This window comes from Eleutherodactylus coqui, chromosome 1, assembly GCF_035609145.1.
Source record: "Eleutherodactylus coqui strain aEleCoq1 chromosome 1, aEleCoq1.hap1, whole genome shotgun sequence".
NCBI lineage: Eukaryota > Metazoa > Chordata > Amphibia > Anura > Eleutherodactylidae > Eleutherodactylus > Eleutherodactylus coqui.
The window spans coordinates 512,984,125-513,003,289 of NC_089837.1; the positions used below are offsets into that span (position 1 = coordinate 512,984,125).

At 48.4% G+C, this 19,165-nt stretch overlaps 1 protein-coding gene across 1 annotated transcript in view; it reads right to left on the reverse strand.

The window, feature by feature from the left end:
- The window catches only part of LOC136588631 (leucine-rich colipase-like protein 1), a 389,698-nt gene that overhangs the window by 212,179 nt on the left and 158,354 nt on the right, over positions 1–19,165 (reverse strand). The gene's annotated exons all lie outside the window — the stretch shown is intronic.

A 19,165-nucleotide genomic window follows, 5' to 3' on the forward strand; every position in this document is an offset into this window, starting at 1 on the left:
CTATATACTGTGTATATCACTTTCCCTCTATCAGTCGCTGTGGCCGTATGCTGTGCCTCTCTAAGTCACTGCAGACACAGGCCGGTGTAAATAATCTTGGAATTATGTGCGTAGTCTTTGTCGCTGAGAGCAGTATAGTAAGGCAAACTCCATGGGAAAAAAAATAGTAAGGAAGGCCGCAAACAGGCCTAAGTGCAATAGTGATGGACTAAAACTCCCACCAGATACCCAGTAAAATTTAAACGGTCAGCGGTAGCCCTAAGAAGGAGCTTTTTGTTTTTTTTGGTCAAAGAATACAGGCTTTATAATGTGTATATCACTTTTCCTCTATCAGTCACTGTGGCCGTATGCTGTGCGTCTCTAATTCACTGCAGACACAGCAAGGTGTAAATAATCTTGGAATTATGTGCGTAGTCTTTGTCGTTGAGAGCAGTATAGTAAGGCAAACTCCAGGCAGAAAAAAATAGTCAGGAAGGCCGCAAACAGGCCTAAGTGCAATAGTGATGGACTACAACTCCCATCAGACAACCTGTAAAATGCACACGGTCACAGGTAGCCGTAAGAAGGAGCTTTTATTTTAAATTTTTTTTGAAAAAGAATGACGGTTATATAGCGTGTATATGACTTTTCCTCTATCAGGGGCTGTCGCTGTACGCTGTGCGTGAAGTTGACGGCAGACACAGAGCGGTGTAAAAATTTTTTGAATTATTGGAGTACAGTTGGAGGATGATAGCGGTTATGTAACGCTAACTGCAGCTAGAAAAAAATTATATGGAAGGCTGAAAACAGGCCTAGCTGTGCAATAGTGATGGACTACAACTCCCATCAGACAACCTGTAAAATGCACACGGTCACAGGTAGCCGTAAGAAGGACCGTTGGGGCTCTTGTACACGGGATCCTACACTACCACTCTCCCTATCTCAGCAACGCTGTCCCTATACTATGTAGTACAGACTGCAGGCTGAGAACGCTATAGCTGTAATGGGTCTGCACGCCCGATATACAAAAAAAAAATTTGGCAAAACTGCTCCCAGCAGCCACAACAGTAATGCACACGGTCAGATGTGGCCCTAAGAAGGACCGTTGGAGTTCTTGTACACAGGATCCTACACTAACACTTTCCCTATAGCAGCACCAGCACTGTCCCTGATCTGTCCCAGCGTGTGACTGTGGCGAGCCGCAGGCAGCCCCACTTTAAATACTCGGGGGTCACTTGATCTCGTCAGCCACTCACTACAGGAGGGTGGGATAGGGCTGGAACGTCACAGGAGGAAGTTGTAATGCCTTCCCTGCTTTTCTATTGGCCAGAAAATGGCGCAAAACTTTCAGGGAAGAAAATAGAATTGACTCTAACATCGCGTGGTGCTCGCCTCAAGTAACGAGCATATCGAGTACCCTAATACTCGAATGAGCATCAAGCTCGGACGAGTACGCTCACTCATCTCTACTAATAACCATAAGGCAGTGTTGTAAAATCATCTAGTAGATGCCTCTTTCTGTAAACACACCTTTGTGTTTTGTGTAGCAGCCTTGTTTCGATGTCCCAATACTTTTTTTTTCTTACAAACTCCGGCCGCTCTAGGCTGATAGTTTTCTGTGTTTCAGGGTTTGTGTTATGAGGATAATCAAAAACCAGATCTTTCAGGCTGTCAAAATTTATTACCTGAGTGGCGGCAATATTTAAAGCTATACCTTTAACTTTAACACGGTTTTACCCGTCTTCAACTTGTACCTGTAAGTTTTGGGACCCACTGATACAAACTCTGTGATTATGTATACTCTGTGTATGTATCAGCGGGGATCTCACTGGTCAATTCACCCAGGTAGTCGCCTAACGGCGGGTTCCACTCACCTCTACGGTGTACAAAAATGACAGAATCTTTGTCGTGATAAAGACAGCGTTCCTGCAATCTATCCAGAAGCGAGTAGAGCTCTAGGCGTGCGTGTTTTTGTTGACCGTGTGGTGCTCTTTTGTGTATTTCCACGTGACATTGGCTGTTTCATCATCAATAAAATTTAAACCTGAAATTTTGTAGTAAGGTAGAAACACCTACTCAAGGAGTTCAGCAGAGTCACTCACGATGCTCGTACACGGGAGATTCGATTTCTGGCAAACTTTAACCAGAAGGAGTTTAAGAAAAGCTTGGTGATTTGTCATTTAGCAGGGTTTACGCATATTTCATCCTTACACAATTATATTTTTTTTTCAAGAAAGGAATTCATTTTTCTTGTCATTGTCCATGCACCAGCTAGGATACTCTGAAACCTCTTGTTTATCCCTAAAATGCAACTTGATGTAAGATGCAAACAGATTTTTCGACGTTTCTGAAAAATACCATATTTCGTAGGTGTGTGCTATCCTGTAGCCTTCCTCCACTGCCATCTTGAGCTCTATCGTACACCATGTACCAACAATAGAACTCTCTTCATCACTATGACTACACGGCTCTGACTGTGAATTTAAAGCGCAGGTGTAACATAGGGGAAACAACAATTTATGATTCATTTCACCTGCAACATCGGGAAAAATAAATTGCGTGGTGGGCATTCTTTAACTTTTGCGAGACCAATGTAATTTTTGATGTAGCCAAAATTTTCATAAATGATCATTGGGTGCCCTGTAGGGTGAGTCTTTGTTTTGTTGACGAAGGGATACAGACTAGTTAAATCATAATAATTTATCCTATCACCCGCGTTCAGTCTGTGGTATAGCTTTATTGCGTTAGTTCGACCCCGATAAAGTGCGTCACGAGGGTATAGCGGCGCTGAGAACTGCATTTTAGGAAGAAATGCCTAAAGATCTGAATTGGTCTCAACTAGAAATGAGCGAGCACCGAAATGCTTGGGCGCTCCTTACTCGAGCCAAGCTTTTTGTAATGCTCAAGAGCTCGTTTTAATTAATGAACCCCATTGAAGTCAATGGGAGACTCTAGCATTTTTAAAGGTGACCCATGCTCTGCAGTGTTTTCAATGGAGCTGCGGCTGCTGCCAGTGGCTCCATTGAAAACAATGGTCTGCCGGCACCCCTGAATTCAGCAGACGGGGATTTAAAATTTAATGAATTCATGAATAGTTGAGTGCTGCCTCTGATTGGCTGAGCACAGGGACCAATCAGAGACAGCTCTCAGCTGTCATTCAATAGCTGAGACCTGCCTCTTATTGGTCACAGTGCTTAGCCAATCAGAGGCAGCCCATTCAGCAGGCGGGGATTTTAAATCCACGCCTGCTGAATACTACTGAGAGCAGCTCAGGGCAAAGAGCTGGCTGGATGCGGCTGAGCCCCGGCAGCTGAAGAAAGGTGAGAATTCTTTTTTTTTTTTTTTATTCACCATTTCTTCTTGCTTTTCAGGGAAGGGCTTATATTTAAAAACAATTTCAGGATGTTGGCAGCTGGATTCACTACCGCTACTGTCATTTGTGACAGCTGTGGTAGGGAATTCTTTATTCTTATTCCCCGCAGGGATGAGGAATTCCTTTGATGCATCTGTCACAGATGTGGCAGGTGCAGCAGGGAATTCTTTTTCCTCGCAGGGATGAAGAAAACATCTTCATGTTCTGCATCCCCGCGGGGATATGGCATTACACTAAAATTATTCTTTAAACATAAGCCCTTCCCTGAAAAACAATTACCAGGTGCCGTAAGCAGGATGCTCTACCGCAGCTGTCATCTATGACAGCTCTGGTAGGGAATTATTTATTCTCCATTGGGATGAAGAATTCCTTTGCTGCATTTGTCACAGATATGGCACGTGCAGCAGGGAATTCTTTTTACTAGAGGGGATAAAGGAAACATCTGCCGCATGTGGCATATGTGTTCTTCATCCCCGCGGAGGACACGGCAGCTGCGGAGAGTAAATTTATTTATTTTTACACTAAAATAATTGTTTTTCAGTGAAGGGCTTATGTTTAAAGCCCTTCCCTGAAAAAACAATTACAGGGTGTCGGCAGCAGGATACTCTAACGCAGCTGTCATGTGTGACAGCTGTGGTAGGGAATTTAAGAATTCTTCTGCTGAATGTGTCCCATGTAGCACATGTGGCAGATGTAGCAGCAGGAAATTCTTTTTACTAGCTGGGATGCGGCAGATGTGTTCTTCATCCCGGCAGCGGCAAAGAGGTAAGTTTATTTATTTTTTTACACTAAAATTATTGTTTTTCAGGGAAGGGCTTATGTTTAAACCCATCCATGGAAAACAATTCAAGGGTGCCAGCAGACCATCAATTTCAAAGGAGCTGCCGGCAGCAGCAGTGGCTCCATTGAAACATGTGGAGAGGAGAGGGTGAAATTTTTTCGAGTAATGAGTACATCGAGCAGGCTAATGCTCGAACAAGCATTAAGCTCGGACGATCATTCTCACTCATCTCTAGTCTCAACCATTTTGCGCCATTTATGGGGCCATAAGACATTTAAAGAGTATCCCAGGTATTATAAAAAACGCTTTTTAGCTAAAAAAAAGCCTGGTATAGCTGACTGTACTTAGTTTTAGTGCTGTTATTTTGAGCGTTTTCATTGTAGCATATGTGACACCCGTGGTAAAAACAGCCTTGAAATTCAAAAGCGATATGTTGGCTATTAGAGATGAGCGAACATACTCGTCCGAGCTTGATACTCGTTCAAGTATTAGCGTGTTCGGGATGCTCGTTATTCGAAACGAGCACCACGCGTTATTCGAGTTACTTTCACTTTCACCTCTGAGACATTAGTGCGCTTTTCTGGCCAATAGAAAGACAGGGAAGGCATTACAACTTCCCCCTGCGACGTTCAAGCCCTATACCACCCCCCTGCAGTGAGTGGCTGGCGAGATCAGGTGTCACACGAGTATTTAAATCGGCCCCTCCCGCGGCTCGCCGTAGATGCATTCTGACATAGCTCAGGGAAAGTGCTGCTGATGCCGGAGCTGCTATATGGAGAGTGTTAGGAGTGATTTTAGGCTTCAAGAACCCCAGCGGTCCTTCTTAGGGCCACATCTGACTGTGTGCAATACTGTTGAGGCTGCTTTTAGCAGTGTTGCACTTTTTTTTTTTTTTTTTGTATATCGGCCGTGCAGACCGTTGCGTCCTCAGTCTGCACTCATTGTACATAGTATAGGGCCAGTACTGCTGAGGCAGGGACAGTGAGAAAGGTGAAAGAGATATACCGGCTATATAGGCAGTGGGCTTTTTCAAACAAATTTTGGGAAAAAAACTATATTTGGGCTGCCTGTGACTGTCCTCAGTGTACTGCGTGTCTGCTGGGGGTAGTAGTCCTAATTAATGCGCAGCTAAGCATTACAGCAGGCTTGCGTAAAAGTGTTTCCTGGCTCTGCGGTGCCCGTTACATCACCGTCGTCATCCTGTCCACATTGAAACAGTATACATATATACGCTGCCTACAGTATCTGTCTACTGTCTCAGCTCTGCCGTTCAAAAAATAGAAGCAAAATACTTAAGGCCTACTAGTGGCGTTTGCCAACTTGACTGCTTCTGCGCTGTGAATTCCACTATCTCAGTCATACGCACCTACGTCTCACTGCAGGCGTGCACAACATTCTTTCCTGGCTCTGCTGTGCGTTCCGTAAGCAAAGTCAGCCTCCAACCACAGGCCAATAAGCGGCACATTTTATTACAGCGTTCTGTTTCTGCTCTACTCGTAATACATCATGCTGAGGGGTAGGGGTAGGCCTAGAGGACGTGGACGCGGGCGAGGATGCGGAGGCCCAAGTCAGGGTGTGGGCACAAGCCGAGCTCCTGATCCAGGTGTTTCGCAGCCGACTGCTGCGGGATTACGAGAGAGGCACGTTTCTGGCGTCCCCAGATTATTCTCACAATTAATGGGTCCACGCGGTAGACCTTTATTAGAAAATGAGCAGTGTGAGCAGGTCCTGTCATGGATGGCAGAAAGTGCATCCAGCAATCTATCGACCACCCAGAGTTCTACGCCGTCCACTGCTGCAACTCTGAATTCTCTGGCTGCTGCTCCTCCTTCCTCCCAGCCTCCTCACTCCATTACAATGACACATTCTGAGGAGCAGGCAGACTCCCAGGAACTGTACTCGGGCCCCTGCCCAGAATGGGCAGCAATGGTTCCTCTCCCACCAGAGGAGTTTGTCGTGACCGATGCCCAACCTTTGGAAAGTTCCTGGGGTCCGGGGGATAAGGCTGGGGAATTCCGGCAACTGTCTCAAGAGCTTTCAGTGGGTGAGGAGGACGATGAGACACAGTTGTCTATCACTCAGGTAGTAGTAATTGCAGTAAGTCCGAGAGAGGAGCGCACAGAGGATTTGGAGGAAGAGCAGCAGGACGATGAGGTGAATGACCCCACCTGGTTTGCTAAGCCTACTGAGGACAGGTCTTCAGAGGGGGAGGCAAGTGCAGCAGCAGGACAGGTTGGAAGAGGCAGTGTGGTGGCCAGGGGTAGAGGCAGGGCCAGACCTAATAATCTAGCTATTAGTATATGCAGTCACTCCTCCCCAATTATGGGCTGGGTTGAGTGGGTGACTGCATATTAGCCTGCAATGAACAAGCTGCTCCTCCACATTATTGTCTGGCTGACTGCATATCTCCAGGGCTTACGGCCATTGCGCCTGCCCTACGGCGATTGTGCCGGTGGCGATTGTGCCTGCCTTATGGCGATCGTGCCTATGGCGACCGTGCCTGCTTTGCAGACATTCAGGTATTGTATTTTTGGCTATTTCTGTGAATAATGTCTTTGTTTTGTTTTTTTTCTTCCCTCACCCCTGTGATTTCTGAAAAGCTACCCACACTTGTCAGACCTGCTCGGAAAGGTGCGCCGGGTCAGCACACATTTCCGCAAGTCGAAGACGGACGCTGCCACCCTGCAGACCCTGCAACATCGGTTTAATTTGCCAGTGCACCGACTGCTGTGCGACGTGCCTACACGGTGGAACTCTACGCTCCACATGTTGGCCAGACTCTATGAGCAGCGTAGAGCTATAGTGGAATACCAACTCCAACATGGGCGGCATAGTGGGAGTCAGACTCCTCAATTCTTTACAGAAGAGTGGGCCTGGTTGGCAGACATCTGCCAGGTCCTTGGAAACTTTGAGGAGTCTACCCAGATGGTGAGCGGGGATGCTGCAATCATTAGCGTCACCATTCCTCTGCTATGCCTCTTGAGAAGTTCCCTGCAAAGCATAAAGGCAGACGCTTTGCGCTCAGAAACGGAGGCGGGTGAAGACAGTATGTCGCTGGATAGTCAGAGCACCCTCATGTCTATATCTCAGCGCGTTTTGGAGAAGGGGAGTGGGAGGAGCATGAGGAGGAGGGGGAAGAGACAGCTTGGCCCACTGCTGACGGTACCCATGCTGCTTGCCTGTCATCCTTTCAGCGTGTATGGCCTGAGGAGGAGGAGGGGGAGGAGGAGGATCCTGGCACACATGGCTGACTTCATGTTAGGATGCCTTTCTCGTGACCCTTGCGTTACACGTATTCTGGCCACTACGGATTACTGGGTGTACACACTGCTCGACCCACGGTATAAGGAAAACCTTTCCACTCTCATACCCGAAGAGGAAAGGGGTTCGAGATTGATGCTATACCACAGGACCCTGGCGGACAAACTGATGGTAACATTCCCATCCGACAGCGCCCTACAACTACTGGGTGTCGAAGCTGGACACGTGGCCTGAACTCGCACTGTATGCCCTGGAGGTGCTTGCTTGTCCTGCGGCTAGCGTCTTGTCAGAGAGGGTGTTTAGTGCGGCTGGGGGAATCATCACGGATAAGCATACCCGCCTGTCAACCGACAGTGCCGACAGGCTTACACTCATAAAGATGAACATAGCCTAGATTTCCCCAGACTTCTCTTCTCCACCAGCGGACAGCAGCGATACCTAAACAATACGTAGGCTGCACCCGTGGATGGAAGCATCGTTCTCTATCACCATCAAAAAGGGGGACCTTTTAGCTTCATCAATCTGTGTATTATATTCATCCTCCTCCTCCTGCCCGAACGGGCAATTTTTCTTAGGCCCACAAGGCTCAGTCATATAACTCTTGTAAACAATGTTTATACATTTCAATGCTCATTAAAGTGTTAAAACTTGCACCTGAACCAATTTTTCTTTTAACTGGGCTGCCTCCAGGCCTAGTTACAATTTAAGCCACATTAACAAGAGCGATTAATGGGTTTCACCTGCCCTCTTGGTTGGGCATGGGCAATTTTTCTGAGGTACATTAGTACTGTTGGTACACCAATTTTTTTGGGCCCTCGCCTACAGTGTAATCCTATTAATTTTTAGCCGACCTGCATTAAACCTGACATTACCTCAGCTGTTCTGGGCACTGCAAAGGGATATATTTATGTACCGCCGGTGGGTTCCAGGGAGCCACCCATGCTGTCGGTCCACACGTAGTTGTAACTGCATGTGTCCACTTCTAAAGAACCCCAGTCTGACTGGGGCATGCAGTGTGGGCCGAAGCCCACCTGCATTAAACCTGACGTTAGCTTTGCTGTCCAGGACACTGCAATGGGATATATTTATGTTCCGCCGGTGGCTTCCTGGGACCCACCCATGCTGTCGGTCCACACGGAGTTGTAACTGCATGTGTCCACTTCTAAAGAACCCCGGTCTGACTGGGGCATGCAGTGTGGGCCCAAGCCCACCTGCATTTAATCTGACATTAGCTCTGCTGTCCAGGGCACTGCAATGGGATACATTTATGTACAGCCGGTGGGTTCCAGGGAGCCACCCATTCTGTGGGTGCACACGGAATTCCCATTGCGGAGTTGTACCTGCCTGTGACTATTTATAAAAAAACGCGGTCTGACTGGGGCATGCAGACACCTTGACAAAATGAATAGTGTGTGGCACATAGGTTCCCCATTGCTATGCCCACGTGTGCAGCTACTGATGGCGGTGGCACAGGATTATATTTCTCTTTGTTTCTGTACAGCATTGTGGGCTATCGCCCCGCCCCTTTTAAAGAGGGTTGCTGCCTAGCCGTACCAACCCTCTGCAGTGTGTGCCTGCGGTTCCTCCTCATGGCAGACGCACTTATAAATAGACATGAGGGTGGTGTTGCATGAGGGCAGCTGAAGGCTGCGCAGGGACACTTTGGTGTGCGCTGTGGACACTGGGTCGTGCGGGGGGGGGGGGGGGCAGCATGTAACCCAGGAGAAGTGGCAGCAGAGTGTCATGCAGGCAGTGATTGTGCTTTGTTGGAGGTAGTGTTGTGCTTAGCTAAGGTATGCATTGCTAATGAGGGCTTTTCAGAAGTAAAAATTGTTGGGAGGGGGGTGCCCACTCCTGCCGCTATTGTGGCTTAATAGTGGGACCTGGGAACTTGAGATGCAGCCCAACATGGAGCCCCTCGCCTACCCTATCCGTTGCTGTGTCGTTCCCATCACTTTCTTGAATTGCCCAGATTTTCACAAATGGAAACCTGAGCGAGCATCGGCGATATACAAAAATGCTCGGGTCGCCCATTGACTTCAATGGGGTTTGTTATTCGAAACGAACCCTCGAGCAACGCGAAAATTTCGTCCTGAGTAACGAGCACCCGAGCATTTTGGTGCTCGCTCATCTCTATTGGCTATCAACATACGCATATCAATCTAAGTAATAGCAACTGACCCATTTTTACCACCTCTCAGCGTGTGCTGTATGACTATGTTTTTCCTGTGAGACACGTACATCAATCATTGAATAGCGGCGGTTGAGTACCTTTTTTGGCCTTGTGGTAATTATCAGTGGGCAAAATAGCTATAGTGTCTTCAGGTAAGAATTTAAACATGTATATAGCCATGTATACAGACGCGAGAGTGATGTGTTGGAACGGGTCAACGCAATTAATAACACTAAAGTTTTTCTCTCTTTCCATACAATACCTTTCTAATCGATTTTTTTTTTTTTTTTTTTTGTTCTGGTTTCTGTAACGCTCATAGGCTTTCAACATCATTCTTACAATATGACTTCAATTCTGTATTAAAATCAAAAGTACAACCCTTTCACAGTTCACACCACTCCATGAACTCTTTTTTTGTCGTCTCTTTAATTATTTAACAATAACATATCTACCGGCATTGTGGGCAATAAAGGTGCAGTCCGTAAAATTGCCGCTGAGAAAAAACTGAACAAAATCACAGGTGCAAAACTCGTCCTCAAACTTCCAAGACTTTGCTCCGTACAGTGCTGTGGCAAAAATAAAATACAGAATGTGTTTGCCTGTATCCTGTTGACACTCAAAGTCATAGAAAATATATGATGGCTTTGCCACAATGGGCTTCGGATGGTAAGGCTGCATGTAACACAAGTGTTTGTCAGATTTCTCCCCTGTGTTTTTACAAATGTTACAGTGCAGACCATTGCATTCGTGGGGCGTGATGCGTTTAACTACATACTGATTACAACGACTGCAAAATATTTTAGTCTAGCAAAACGTATCATCCGCCGCAGCCGCGATCTTGTGGCGCTCTAAACAATCAGATGAGCGACAAAACATGCGGCAACTGGTGCATCGTTATATCGATCCTGGGGTCTCGACACACGATTCTGTCTGACAAGCTTTACAAAAATACTGACACGAGTGATTATTCTTGTGGTGAAAAACAGAACTGCAATGATCACAAAAGTAATTGGTGCCGATAAAAGCTGTTATATTCGTAATCCCGTAATAATGATTATGATGGTGGATGTATACAACACCCCTACCAGAGGTTTCCCTGGTGTAAAAATAGCGCCAATCACCGCGACTGTGGTATAGAACCCTTATGGTTATGCCCAGGTGTTTCTCAAATGCCTCAATATCGCTAAAATGCACTAGCTGATTGTCTGGGATGTCCAATTCATGATGTAATTGTCTAGCTTGTGCAATAAAACACTGTCCTCAACAGAGCCCTCCTCTAACAACTCATATAGACTGGCCGCTAAATACAGGTTAGAGTCATAATTGTTAAACTCAAACAGCCACCGCTTTTTCACTATTAAGACTCTGAATGTCAAGCATTCACCAACTAAACAGTCCGCATTACTCTGTAATGCATTGGCCACAGCATTTAAGAAGCTCTCAGCATTAAAATCATCCATAGCCTGTTTTAGAAAATAAATAGGATCCAACCACCGCCCACCATCGACGCTCAGCTGTATAAAATCACCCGGTTGTATATCTTGTCTGATTCTGTCAAGCAAAGACTGAATGACGCCGTGTACAGCATTAACCCTTTCCAATCCAATGTAGGGGCTGTCCCGACATCATCATTTTCCTCTATAGCTCCGATGTTGAGACAGACCCGACATGCTGTTTCTGCACTGCTTCCTCCCCAGCTCTGCTACCGGAGGCCACCCGATACACTTATGTGAGTAAGTGAGCTAGAAACAGTACTGAACAGCGCTGGATTCTTCATTTACTGAATGCCAGATATACCTTCCCCTCTGCTCTGCTGCCGTGTATTCTCCGGCAATAGAAGGGGGAGAAAGCATGTGGGGGCATTCAGAAAATGAAGAATCGAGCACTGTCCAGTGCTGTGTCCAGCTCACTTACTCACATAAGTGTGTCGGGTGGCCTCCGGCAGCAGTGCGGGGGAGAAGGCACACTGATCAGCGCTGGGCTCTTCATTTACTGAATGCCCCCATGTGCTCTCTCCCTTCCCTATTGCCAGAGAATACACGACAGTAGACCAGGGGAGAAAGAACATCTGGCATTCAGTAAATGAAGAATCCAGCGCTGATCAGTGCTGTTTCCAGCTCACTTACTCACATTAAAAAAAGTGTGTGGGGTGACCTTCAGCAGCAGAGCAGGGGAGAAAGCACATGGGGAAATTCAGTAAATGCAGAATTCAGTGGTGATCGTGGTTTCCAGTTCACTAACTCACATAAGTGTGTCGGGTAGGCTCTGGCAGCAGAGCGGGGAAGGAAGCACAAAGGGACATTCACTAAATGCAGAATCCAGCACTGATCAGCACTGGATTCTTCATTTACTGAATGCCAAATGTTCTTTCTCCCAATCTCTGCTGCCGGAGCCTAGCTGACACTTACACAATGCTTTCCCGCACAAAATAAATTGGAGCTGGGGGAAATGCAAGTTGCCAAAAAAAATGGATTGGAAAGGGTTAACAGCATTGACAAATGAGTGTATTCGGTGTAAATTTACAAAGCTGAAATGATCCATTTGCTCAACGGCATTGAAGCGTTCAACATCACGCTGTATATTGAATAACTGCTGTAAAAACACAGACGCATCAGGAGGTTGCTCAAGTTGATCAAACGGTATACGATCTTGCTCCTGTGCTAGGCTCTGAGGTGGGGAATCATTATTTACAGGTTGCTCTGGCATATTTGGACTCTGCAGGGTATGTGGAACTACTGTAGATCAGGAGTTTGTGTGGGTGCCACAGGATTTTGCGGGCAAGTTCTGGGTTGGCTCTTTCGGCTGTCATGCACAACATTTTTATAGCTTTTTTAACAGCTTTTGCTCTACACCAAATGCTACGTGAATACACTCTAGCTATTTTACCCTCTGATAATTACCACAAGACCAAAAAAAAGGTACTTAACCCCCCGTTATTCAGTGGTTGATGTACGTGTCTCACAGCGAAAACATAGTCATACAGAACGCGCTGAGAGGCGGTGAAAACGGGTCGGTAGCTATTATTCAGATGGATACGTGTATGTTGATGGCCAACTTATCACTTTTGAATTTCAAGTCTGTTTTTACCATGGGTGTCCCGTATGCTACAATGAAGACGCTCAAAATAACGTCACTAAAACTAAGTACAGTCAGCTATACCAGGCTTTTTTTAAGCTAAAAAACATTTTTTACAAAAACTGGGGTACTCTTTACATGTCTTATGGGAGCTTGAATGGTGTGAAATGGTTGAGACTAGAGATGAGCGAGCACCAAAATGCTCGGGTGCTCGTTACTCGGGACGAACTTTTCGTGATGCTCGAGGGTTCGTTTCGAGTAACGAACCCCATTGAAGTCAATGGGCGATCCGAGCATTTTTGTATTTCGCCGATGCTCGCTAAGGTTTCCTTGTGTGAAAATCTGGGCAATTCAAGAAAGTGATGGGAACGACACAGCAATGGACAGGGCAGGCGAGGGGCTACATGTTGGGCTGCATCTCAAGTTCCCAGGTCCCACTATTAAGCCACAATACTGGCAAAAGTGCCCCCCCCCCTCCCAAAAACTTTTACTTCTGAAAAGCCCACATTAGCATGGCATACCTTTGCTAAGCACCACACTACCTCCAACAAAGCACAATCACTGCCTGCATGACACTCCACTGCCACTTCTCCTGGGTTACATGCTGCCCAACCGCCCCCCCTTCCCCCCCACAGCGCACACCAAAGTGTCCTTGCGCAGCCTTCAGCTGCCCTCATGCCACACCACCCTCATGTCTATTTAGAAGTGCGTCTGCCATGACGAGGAACCGCAGGCACACACTGTAGAGGGTTGGCACGGCTAGGCAGTGACCCTCTTTAAAAGGGGCGGGGCGATAGCCCACAATGCTGTACAGAAGCAATGAGAAATAGAATCCTGTGCCACCGCCATCAGGAGCTGCACACATGGGCATAGCAATGGGGAACCTATGTGCCACACACTATTCATTCTGTCCAGGTGTCTCTGCATGCCCCAGTCAGACCGGGCTTTTTAATTCATAGACACAGGCAGGTACAACTCCCTATTGTGAAGTCCCTGTCGACCGACAGCATGGGTGGCTCCCTGGAACCCACCGGCGATACACAAAAATATCCCATTGCATTGCCCAACACAGCTGAGGTAGTAATGTCGTGCTTAATGCAGGTGGGCTTCGGCCCACACTGCATGCCCCAGCCTGACTGTGGTTCTTTACAAGTGGAAACAGATGCATTTATAATTCCCTGTGGACCCACAGCATGGGTGGGTGCCAGGAAGCCACCGGCGGTACATAGAAATATCCCATTGCATTGCCCAACACAGCTGAGGTAGTAATGTCGTGCTTAATGCAGGTGGGCTTCGGCCCACACTGCATGCCCCAGTCAGACTGGGGTTCTTTACAAGTGGACACATGTAGGTTAAACTCCGTGTGCACCTACAGCATGGGTGGCTCCCTGGAACCCACCGGCGATACACAAAAATATCCCATTGCATTGCCCAACACAGCTGAGGTGTAATGTCGTGCTTAATGCAGGTGGGCTTCGGCCCACACTGCATGCCCCAGTCTGACTGTGGTTCTTTACAAGTGGAAACAGATGCATTTATAATTCCCTGTGGACCCACAGCATGGGTGGGTGCCAGGAAGCCACCGGCGGTACATAGAAATATCCCATTGCATTGCCCAACACAGCTGAGGTAGTAATGTCGTGCTTAATGCAGGTGGGCTTCGGCCCACACTGCATGCCCCAGTCAGACTGGTAATATGTACCTTAACAGTAACCGCGTTGGTGGTAATGTGTTGGTGACTGCGGACCTAGTAGCGCGGTTTTATTTTGTTGGTTTTCGGAATGTGGCCAGGATTAAGTGGGCTGTGGCGGGGGATGTTTTTGAGGCACTACGTGTCCTCTCCACGTGTCCGTGGTTATATGCACCTTAACAGTAACAGCGTTGGTGGGAAATGGCCTCGCCGCCATCATGTCTTTGGGAAGCCTCTGTTTCCACACCCCAGAGACATACCATTAGCAGCGGTATAGGCAGAGCCCAGAATTAGTAACATTTCAGCCGTAGCATTAGCGACAGGCCCCACTAACATATCACTAGCAGCATTATAGGGGGAGCACAGTCTTAGTTCCATTTCAGTAATAGTAGCACTCAATACAGGCCCCAGTAACAATTCCGAAGCAGCAGTATAGTGGGAGCGCAGTCTTCGTTCCATTTCAGTAGCTGCAGTATAGACAAGGCACAAGTTACATTTATGTAGCTAAAGTGTAGGCCAACCCCACACACCTTTCTGTACCATGAGTGCAGGCGAAGAACATAGAAATTGCTATGATTACACTGTAGGCGAGGGGCCACAAAAATTGCTGTATCAACAGTACTAATGTACATCCAAAAAATTGGCCATGGCCAACCAAGAGGGCAGGTGAAACCTATTAATCGCTTTGGTTAATGTGGCTTAAGTGGTAACTAGGCCTGGAGGCAGCCCAGTTTAACGAAAAATTGGTTCAAGTTAAAGTTTCAACGCTTTTAAGAGCATTGAAACGTATAAAAATTGTTTAGAAAAATTATATGAGTGAGCCTTGTGGCCCTAAGAAAAATTGCCCGTTCGGCGTTATTACGTCAGGTTTCAGGAGGAGGAGCAGGAGGAGGAGGAGGAGGAGGAATATTATACACAGATTGATGAAGCAGAAATGTCCCCGTTTTGGATGGTGAGAGAGAACGATGCTTCCATCCGAGGGTGCAGAATACATATTGCTTAGGTATCGCTGCTGTCCGCTGGTGCAGAAGAGAAGTCTGGGGAAATCCAGGCTTTGTTCATCTTGATGAGTGTAAGCCTGTCGGCACTGTCGGTTGGCAGGTGGGTACGCTTATCCGTGATGATTCCCCCAGCCACACTAAACACACTCTCTGACAAGACGCTAGCCGCAGGACAAGCAAGCACCTCCAGGGCATACAGCGCGAGTTCAGGCCACGTGTCCAGCTTCAACACCCAGTAGTTGTAGGTGGCAGAGGCGTCAGGGAGGACGGTCGTGCGATCGGCTACGTACTCCCTCACCATCCTTTTACAGTGCTCCCGCAGACTCAGCCTTGACTGGGGAGCGGTGACACAGTCTTGCTGGGGAGCCATAAAGCTGGCAAAGGCCTTGGAGAATGTTCCCCTGCCTGCGCTGTACATGCTGCATGATCTCTGCGCCTCCCCTGCTACCTGGCCCTCGGAACTGCGCCTTCTGCCACTAGCGCTGTCGGATGGGAATGTTACCATCAGTTTGTCCACCAGCGCCCTGTGGTATAGAATCATTCTCGAACCCCTTTCCTCTTCGGGAATAAGAGTGCAAAGGCTCTCCTTATACCGTGGGTCGAGCAGTGTGTACACCCAGTAATCCGTAGTGGCCAGAATGCGTGTAACGCGAGGGTCACAAGAAAGGCATCCTAACATGAAGTCAGCCATGTGTGCCAGGGTACCTGTACGCAACACATGGCTGTCTTCACTAGGAAGATCACTTTCAGGATCCTCCTCCTCTTCCTCCTCCTCAGGCCATACACGCTGAAAGGATGACAGGCAAGCAGCATGGGTACCGTCAGCAGTGGGCCAAGATGCCTCTTTCCCCTCCTCCTCATCTTCTTCCTCCTCCTCCTCACCGCGCTGAGATATAGACAGGAGGGTGCTCTGACTATCCAGCGACATACTGTCTTCCCCCGGCTCTGTTTCCGAGCGCAAAGCGTCTGCCTTTATGCTTTGCAGGGAACTTCTCAAGATGCATAGCAGAGGAATGGTGACGCTAATGATTGCAGCATCGCCGCTCACCACCTGGGTAGACTCCTCAAATTTTCCAAGGACCTGGCAGATGGCTGCCAACCAGGGCCACTCTTCTGTAAATAATTAAGGAGGCTGACTCCCACTGTGCCGCGCAAGTTGGAGTTGGTATTCCACTATAGCTCTACGCTGCTCATAGAGTCTGGCCAACATGTGGAGCGTAGAGTTCCACTGTGTGGGCACGTCGCACAGCAGTCGGTGCACTGGCAGATTAAACCTATGTTGCAGTGTCCTCAGGGTGGCAGCGTGCGTGTGGGATTTGCGGAAATGTGCGCAGAGCTGGCGCACCTTTCGAGCAGGTATGACAAGTGGGGGTAGCTTTTCAGAAAGCGCTGAACCACCAAATTAAAGACATGGGCCAGGCATGGCACGTGCGTGAGGCTGCCAAGCTGCAGAGCCGCCACCAGATTACGGCCGTTGTCACACACGACCATGCCCGGTTGGAGGCTCAGCGGCGCAAGCCAGCCGTCGGTCTGCTCTGTCAGACCCTGCAGCAGTTTGTGGGCCGTGTGCCTCTTCTCTCCTAAGCTGAGTAGTTTCAGCACGGCCTGCTGACGCTTGCCCACCGCTGTGCTGCCACGCCGCGTGACACCGACTGCTGGCGACGTGCTGCTGACACATCTTGATTGCGAGACAGAGGTTGCGTTGGAGGAGGAGGAGGAGGAAGGTGCTTTAGTGGAGGAAGCATACACCGCCGCAGATACCACCACCGAGCTGTGGCCCGCAATTCTGGGGCTGGGTAGGACGTGAGCGGTCCCAGGCTCTGACTCTGTCCCAGCCTCCACTAAATTCACCCAATGTGCCGTCAGGGAGATATAGTCGCCCTGCCCGCCTGTGCTTGTCCACATGTCTGTTGTTAAGTGGACCTTGGCAGTAACCGCGTTGGTGAGGGCGCGTACAATGTTGCGGGAGACGTGGTCGTACAGGCCTGGGACGGCACATCGGGAAATGTAGTGGCGACTGGGAACCGAGTAGCGCGGGGCAGCCGCCACCATCATGCTTTTGAAAGCCTCCGTTTCCACAAGCCTATACGGCAGCATCTCTAGGCTGATCAATTTTGCAATGTGCACGTTTAACGCTTGAGCGTGCTGGTGCGTGGCGTCGTACTTGCGCTTGCTCTCAAACTGTGGCACTAGCGACGTCTGGACGCTTCGCTGAGAGACATTGCTGGATGGGGCCGAGGACAGCGGAGGTGAGGGTGTTGGTGCAGGCCAGGAGACGGTAGTGCCTGTGTCCTCAGAGGGGGGTTGGATCTCAGTGGCAGGTTGGTGCACAGGGGGAGAGGCAGTGGTGCAAACCGGAGGTGGTGAACGGGCATCATCCCACCTTGTGGGGTGCTTGGCCATCATATGTCTGCGCATGCTGTTGGTGGTGCCTCCCCAGCTGATCTTGGCGCGACAAAGGTTGCACACCACTGTTCGTCGGTCGTCAGGCGTCTCTGTGAAAAACTGCCACACCGTAGAGCACCTTGACCTGTGCAGGGTGGCATGGCGCGAGGGGGCGCTTTGGGAAACAGTTGGTGGATTATTCGGTCTGGCCCTGCCTCTACCCCTGGACACCGCACTGGCTCGGCCTGGCCCACAGCCTGACTTGGGCCTCCGCGTCCTCGCCCGCGTCCACGTCCTATAGGCCTACCCCTACACCTCAGCATGGTGTATTACCAGTGATTTGATTTCCCAGGCAGGAAAGAAAGTGGCGCAAGGCTACACTCAACCGTAGCTGGTTGCGTCTGATTTTTGTACGTTGTCCACGCAGCACACACGTACACGGAGACCTTAGGACTGACACAGGCAGGCCAAATATAATTTCTTTTCCTTTTTTGCAAAGGGAAGCCCCCACTGCGTATATTCAATGAACAAGAAGTTTAATATCTGTGGTGTGGCCCTCAAAAAGTGTCACACAACTATAGTGTAGCAGAGTTATTAACTCTAGCAGAGCAGGTATTTGCCAGTCAGGAAAGACAATGGCGCAAGCCTGCAGTAAACCGTAGCTGGCTGCGTCTGATTTTTTAACGTTCTCCACGCAGCACACACGTACCCAGAGCCCTGAGGACTGTCAGAGGCAGGCGAAATATATTTTTTTCCCTTGTTTTTCAAAGGACAAGCCACACTGCGTGTATTCAATGAATACTACTAAGTTTAATAACTGTGTTGTGGCCCTGCAAATGTGTCAGAGAACTGCAGTGATGCAAAGTTATTCGCTACAGCAGATCAGGGATTTCCAATGCAGGAAAAAAATTGGCGCAAGTCTGCAGCCAAAATATAATTTTTTCCCTTGTTTTTCAAAGGACAAGCCACACTGCGTGTATTCAATGAATGCTACTAAGTTTAATAACTGTGTTGTGGCCCTGCAAATGTGTCAGAGAACTGCAGTGATGCAAAGTTATTCGCTACAGCAGATCAGGGATTTCCCATGCAGGAAAAAAATTGGCGCAAGCCTGCAGTAAAACGTAGCTGGCTGCGTCTGATTTTTTTTAACGTTCTGCACGCAGCACACACGTACCCAGAGCCCTGAGGACTGTCAGAGGCAGGCGAAATAGAATTTTTTCCCTTGTTTTTCAAAGGACAAGCCACACTGCGTCTATTCAATGAATAATGTATGTCTTCTGGCCCTGCCTACACAATTCTATCCCTGTAGTATTAATGCCGGGTGCAATGGTCTGCACAGCCGGTTTTGAGAAAAAAAAAATGCAACACTGCTAACAGCAGCCTGGACAGTACTGCACACGGATAGATGTGGCCCTAGAAAGGACCGTTGGGGTTCTTGAAGCCTACA